The following is a 6,774-nucleotide window of genomic DNA, read 5'->3' on the forward strand; positions in this document are numbered from 1 at the left end:
TTTTACCTGGAAAGCTTTTCTAAGGACAGAGGTCAGAATGAGCAAATAGAGAAATCTTGTCAAACACGTCAGTCAAACAAGAGAAAGAGGAGAAAAAAAACTACTACTGTCGATTTACTTCCTAAGGCGTGCCAAAAGATTTTCATCAAGCATACAAAAACAAACCTTCTCAAGCTATTCTTATTCATCCAGTGTTTATCGTGACATGTCACAGTGTTTAAAACGAAGCTGAAAAACGGAACCATGCTTGAATGAAACAAAGAAAATGACATATTAACAAATGTCAGAACTGTACACCGATTGTGATTAGTTCACTCACAAAGACTTCATGAGCATCTGTGCAGTTTCAACACAAACTCCCCTTAGGGAAAGCAACAAGACTTAATGTTAAAGATAGCCATGAACGAAGGATGAAAGATGGCTCCCCTAGTCCTCTCAGCCAGGCCCTTCCTCGCAATGTTTGGACAAGTGCAGAAAGTTGGGAGAAATAAATATTTCAGCTCTCGGCAGGCTCTCGAAGCAATTCAGATTTGTCTGTAAATAAGCCTTATTTGATATAAAACACACATGCTGGCCTTAACTCGCAGTGGAGCGCTTCAGATGTTTGTCACACCGGATGTGTGCTTTAACGCCATGTATGACTGATGAGTGATTTACCAGCGCTTGTTGAATGTCTTACCGTCCCACACCAATCTCATGACACCACACAAAGCCATTGGAGACACACCGCTTTGCCACGCTTCACTATAAACAGTTTGGACAAATATTGAGAGCATTCATTAATTTATAAGGATGTCTGTGTAGTTTTTGGACCCAGGCCTTGGCTTATTTGATCCAGCGTCACGCAAAGCTTTCTATTAGATTTGAGTTTATCATCGGATGCGCGTAGAAAACACTTGCTAAGTCAAAATGACGCAGTTGGAAATGCCGCAACAAATGTGTTGCAAAAGAAAAACGCCTTCGCATTTATACACAAACAATTCTCTGTCTGTTTAACGCACACACACACACACACACACACACACACACACACACACACACACACACATCGAATTCAATTTGGAAACCATCATCTAGCTGCAGAGAGGCGGACAGGAAAGTCATATTGGTATAATGCTCATATTATCAATCATCTTGACGTTTTATTGGCTTTATCACTGTACATGCCATTAAAATGATGTCTGGCTCAGACTGTCAGGGGCAAACATTAAACAGACCAGGATTAAAATGCACATCTCGAACAAGTCTCCCTCTCCCTCCTAAATGACTTCCCAGTCAACAGCACGAGCCGCTTTAGCCTTTGAGAAATGCACCAGGTGCTATAAGTCAACACTTTCGGTGGCAGGACGATAGCGTCAGATTTACAGAGATGCAAAATCACTCCTGGATTCATCTATTGCTGCATTAAAAAAAAAAAAAGTTGACAGTGAGTAAAGGGGAGAGTTATGAACTACTGGATCTCCTTTAACGTGTGAGCTCCTCATCAAAAGCCAATGGCCAGCTCTTCAGGCAACAGACTGATATGCTAATAATGACGCTCATAAGAAAACATTAATATTACCACTTGCACCATTAAAAGTCATTTTGGTGGTACGCAGAACTGTGAGGAAAGTAAATATCCATAATTCAATGGATCCTGACAGTTAAAAGCTTGTAAATGGATGTTAAAATGCTAGCGCTGTAGTCAAGCTGGCAAATACACTATAAAACTGAATAATTCTCCTATGCAAGCAGAGGTGCTGCTACTTTAATCAGAGGTGGGGTTCAAAACACAGATGCAGAGCAATGGAAAAAAAGGAAAAAAGATATTAAACATTTTTCGAATTAAAACATTAGTTATGAATTACTACATTGGTTTGATTTGCAAACTTGTTCCTGGAGGGTCAGTGTCCTGTAGAATTTTGCTACAACAGTAATCAAACACACCTGAACATGCTTATCATTGTTTTCAAGATCACTTGGAAGCTAAGAACAGGTGTGTTTTGATTAGGGTTGGAGCTAAACTCTGCGGGACAACGTAGGACTACCCTTGTGTTTAGTACACTAGGTTAGGGGCGAGCGCCACCCCTTGTATTTTTGGATAGAGTAGGATAGTTAGGATACTCTGAAGACCTCTTCGTGTGTTTATTAATTTAGCTTTCATGTATTTAGTTAGTTAGATGTTTCTGTGGAATTAGACATTGTTTGGGTTTTGATTTTTATTGAAAAATAAAGTAATATATGCTAAACAAACTGGTAAAAGCTCAAGCTTCGTCAATAAAAGTAATGAATTGTTAATGTATTATTCTAAAAGTGAATGATACAATTTTTTGTGTGTAATATTTTAATATTATGACCTAATGATCTGATTTCTTTTCTTAATTGAAGACTGTGTTAGTATTTTTCAAATGAACTGACACAATGTTTAAAAAACATAACTGGAAGTGAAAAAAAAGCATCATTTCAAAATTGTAGCAAAAAAATACAATTTACAAAGTCTAAAATCCTAAAGGTAATATCAATTCCTTTTTAAAACTTTTTAAAGACCTTCTAAGAATATTTTAAGACCTCATCGCCACTTCAAGTTCTAATTAGTATGAAATCTTTAACTTAATAAACAGTTGTTAATAAACAGTTGTAGTTAAATTAATCAATGGAGCACAACCATGTAATAGAACACAGATATAAGCTTGGAAAAAACAAAGCTTGAAGTAATAGATTATGCCGTTGTTTTTAGCGACTGTTTAAACTTGTCTTTCCCCAACCAGGATGTAAACTTACATTTTCCCATTTTGCTGTTTGTTTCACTCTATGGTTTCGCTACGTTGTCACAAACTACATGACATCACCCGGACGGAGGAGATTGGCCAGGCGTGTCCTGGCCCATTTAACTATTTTTTTTTTGTTGTTTTATTCCTTTTCCTTGATTGTTGTTAATTTTGAATTGATCAATGAAAATAAAAAAAAAGACGTGCCCACACCCTGAAGAAATTACTTTAAATAAAATGTAAATGAAAATTCCATCAATTCCATTTTTTTTTTCTAAGTCTTTTAGTCGAGGCAAATCTTTATTTCTGCACAATGATTGGGTCAAAATGACTCAAACAGTGGGAACCAAAGTCACCCGTGTTTCTAAAAATGCAAAACAGCAAAGAGTTTGAAACAGCCATCATGCATCATGCAGTACTTTTTGGTGCCTCTAGCTGTGCAGAACTTCCACACTTGGACTTTAAAATGAAGAGCAGATGAAATGGAGCCATTAAAATAATCTGATTACACATCTAAATCTCACACATCTGCTTTGAAAAACAAGATATTAATCTGAAAGCCAACGAGCTGCACTTCTACCAAATTCATTCTATAAATAGTGAGGCCCATTTTGTCTCCTCACTCTCCATCCCAGTGCAAAGCAGTCGCCCCAGGCAACTCATCAATACTGCACTGCTGCACAAAAGATGCCCAGTTCATCTTACTTGTAATCTGGTGAAAATCTCCTTTTGTGCAAGAGCACTTCACATGCAGTCATGAAATATGTTATTGTGTCTCTCCTCGTCCCTGGCGAACAATGTTGTCCTTTCTGTTGCTGAGCGAAGCCTGAAGACACCCTTCACACGCACTCAATGGAACCCAGTCACTAAACATTAAGCATCACAGCTTTGGACCATATTAAAATAATTATGACATCACTCTTCTGGCATATTTCTATGCAAAGGGGACGAGTGCATATTTTTGCCTGCAGTTGAATGAGGAGGAAGAGGCCCAGCTGAACAAACTCAAAGTCCTGTTTAATATCCAAAGCTCTTCTAGTTTCGGTTAAATATAAAATGATCTATGGGCCGCAGTGCTCTTGATGGAGAGCCTTGCTGAGTTGCATCATTCCCCTTAATTCCATTCATGAGCCTTTCCCCATCGCTTTTTTTGGCCGTTTGTCACATTTCTCCATTATTCATTGTGTTGGGTGAAAGATGGATTCACTAGGATAATGCATCAGTTCCAGCTTTCCACTCTAAAGAGGCTAGCACATAATAATGAGAACGAACAAGGGCAGGCCACCATATTTATCTTCATACTGAAACAAAAGAGCAGTATTTAGATGTGAATGCATAAGGAAACCTATATATTGATCCAAGAGCAAGAGTATGAGTAAATGGCTTAAGCGTGATTCTTGTTTGAAACTAAAGCTTTGAAATTACATCCTTTCAGATTTTTATTTGCCTCCAACCATTGTTGACATGATGCTAAAATGTCTGTAGTTCATAAAAATGAAGTTCACTTTCAAAAGATTCTGAAAAACTATTTCAAAGCTGAAGCAATCTATCATATTAACACAATTTTTTTTTCAAAATTAACATTTGCATTAAGATACAACAACTAACAAGCTGCCTCACAACTAGTGTTGCTTTCTTCAATGAAAACTTTGACTAAATAGCTTAATCAACAAACCTAATGTATAACATTGTGACAAAAACAAAAAGAGATGCGACAAAACTGCGGTTTCTTAGACAAAAAGGTCTTGTCACTTAACAGGAACAATGTACAATATAGAATATAAAGTCATGGTGCAGTTGAAAAATAAGTACTATTGTGTATGACCCCATGAGCTTGTAGGACTGCATCCATACATCTCTGCAATGACTCAAACAACTCATTAATAAAGTCATCTGGAATAGCAAAAAAAAGCGTTCTTGCAGGACATGCTAAGCATGGGTTCATCTTCAATGCCTCCATCTTCATCCTACCCCAGACATGCTCAATAATCTGGTGACTGGGCTGGCCAATCCTGGAACACCTTGACGTTCTTTGCTTTCAGGAACTTTGAAGGCTGAAATATGAGAAGGAGCGCTATCCTGCTAAAGAATTTGCTCTCTCCTGTGATTTGTATTTAATAGGAAGCACAAATGTCTTAATACCTCAGGCTGTTGATGTTGCCATTCACTCTTCAGATCTCTCGCATGCCCCTATACTGAATGTAACCCCAAACCATGATTTTTACTTCACCAACTTTACTGATTTCTGTGATAATCTTGGGTCCCCAAGGATTTCAATAGGTCTTCTGCAGTATTTGTGATGATTGGGGTGCAGTTCAACAGATGATTCATCGGAAAAATCTACCTTCTGCCACTTTTCCAAATGATCAACTAGAAATCAAGTTTTTCAAGGATTATTTGTTGCTCTTACAGCTGGGATCAATGACTTTTGTCAGGTTTAAAAAATAAAAACTATGTTAAAATGTCTGAAATTAAAATGTTATAACATTATGTTATAGATGAAACTAAATGTTATTACAAAAACACTAGTTAGTTTTGTTTAGTCGTGTTATTATTATTTAGCAGTAAGGTCACACTGCTTAGATGCAGGCAATGCCACTTCCTCTAACCACACTCGAGGCATTATTTAGAAGAAGACAACAAACAGACAAACACAGAGAAAGCTAAGGAAAGATTGCTGGCCAGCCAGGTTTCATTGGGACAAAAGGAAGCAACATTTGGAAAACTTTCATTACAATTAAGAAAACAGAATGTGTTATGATTAAAGGTTCAGGACACCCTGGAGAACTTTTTTTTTTAATTAACAGATTTGTGTGTGTTGAGCATCAGTTAAGACAATGTTAGCACCTGTCAGCTTTAATTGTGGGGAAAACTGGATAATTTTGAGCTTTTGTCAGCTAATTTCAGCTTCCGGGTTTAAAATGATTTTTGGGGCGGGATCAAAATCGGTGACGTAGCGCAGAACTGCAAATGCAATGATGACGCGTCGGTTTCTCATTATTATTCATAGCAGAGTTTCTTATCCTATGAGAAGAGCCGGCTGCTTAATTATTCATGAGACCTGCCAGAGTCAAGCCTGAGCTGTGAGACACGTCACGGACCCACGGCACAGGCACACAGTATTTAGCCGTTCATGAAGGCTCACATGCGTTTGTTTCCATGATCCACGGGGTTTGTTGCATGTTTTCCCCCGCGATCTTGTCAGGGACGATCATACAGCAAAGCTGTGTGTGCTGCTAGCATTTTTGTCGGGAGAGCAACACGAGAATTAGAGAATGCCGGATGCTGTCTTTTATCAGGAGTTCGTTCACATTCAAACACATCACTGTGCTGCTGTGTTTGCCTAAATCCTCCAGATTACCAGCAGGGCTAATGGTTAAAATAGACAGGTCAGGAGACCTGCTGCACTGAGTCTGCTGGATACGGGGATTGAGGGAGAAGTCCTCATTTATAGGGTTTACATGAACACATTTATCTTTACAATGATATAAATTGTGGTTATGTGTATATGAAATTACGAATAACAAATGTAGCAGGGCATTAAATCACTGTTCATTTCTTTCCATTTTAACTTTGTAAACTATAAACTCATGCGTCTCCTCACGGTTTGTCTCATTTTGTGAGCTAGCTTTGTTCGCTCACGTTCTCCCCTGCTGGCCACGCCCACTCCTGCCCGATGCTCGCGGAGCTCCACGCCTAATAATCATGCATCTTTTGAAAAAATCTTAAAGTAGACTTTAACCGAAAGTGGGGGGTGTCATGGCCCTTTAAAGATGGAGAGAAATGCAGCCACAAAAATTGAAGAAGAAAAAAACACCACTGCTTAAAAGATATTTAAAAACATTCAATAAAGAAATAAATGTCAAGACATGTAACTAATGTTAAACTTAACTAAAACCAGACTAGACTAAAAAGAGTATGAAGGTAACTAAAACTAATAAAAACTAAAATATCAGCTTCACACAAAGACTAGAACAGAAAATTAAAACAGGCCACCAAAAACAACACTAATCACAATTAGTTTAAT

At 37.9% G+C, this 6,774-nt stretch overlaps 1 protein-coding gene and 1 long non-coding RNA gene across 6 annotated transcripts in view; both read right to left on the minus strand.

The window, feature by feature from the left end:
- The window catches only part of lrmda (leucine rich melanocyte differentiation associated), a 597,710-nt gene that overhangs the window by 556,314 nt on the left and 34,622 nt on the right, over positions 1-6,774 (minus strand).
- The window catches only part of LOC141376999 (uncharacterized), a 4,994-nt gene continuing 1,248 nt past the window's right edge, over positions 3,029-6,774 (minus strand). Inside the window, exons 1-2 of the long non-coding RNA XR_015505846.1 lie at positions 6,390-6,774; positions 3,029-6,346 (exon numbers count right to left, since the gene is read on the minus strand). The exon at positions 6,390-6,774 is cut by the window's right edge and continues 1,248 nt beyond it. This is a non-coding gene — a long non-coding RNA (uncharacterized LOC141376999). The remainder of the gene's footprint in view (positions 6,347-6,389) is intronic.

Source organism: Danio rerio, chromosome 13 (genome assembly GCF_052040795.2).
Source record: "Danio rerio strain M-AB ecotype USA chromosome 13, GRCz13ab, whole genome shotgun sequence".
NCBI classification, from domain to species: Eukaryota; Metazoa; Chordata; class Actinopteri; order Cypriniformes; family Danionidae; genus Danio; species Danio rerio.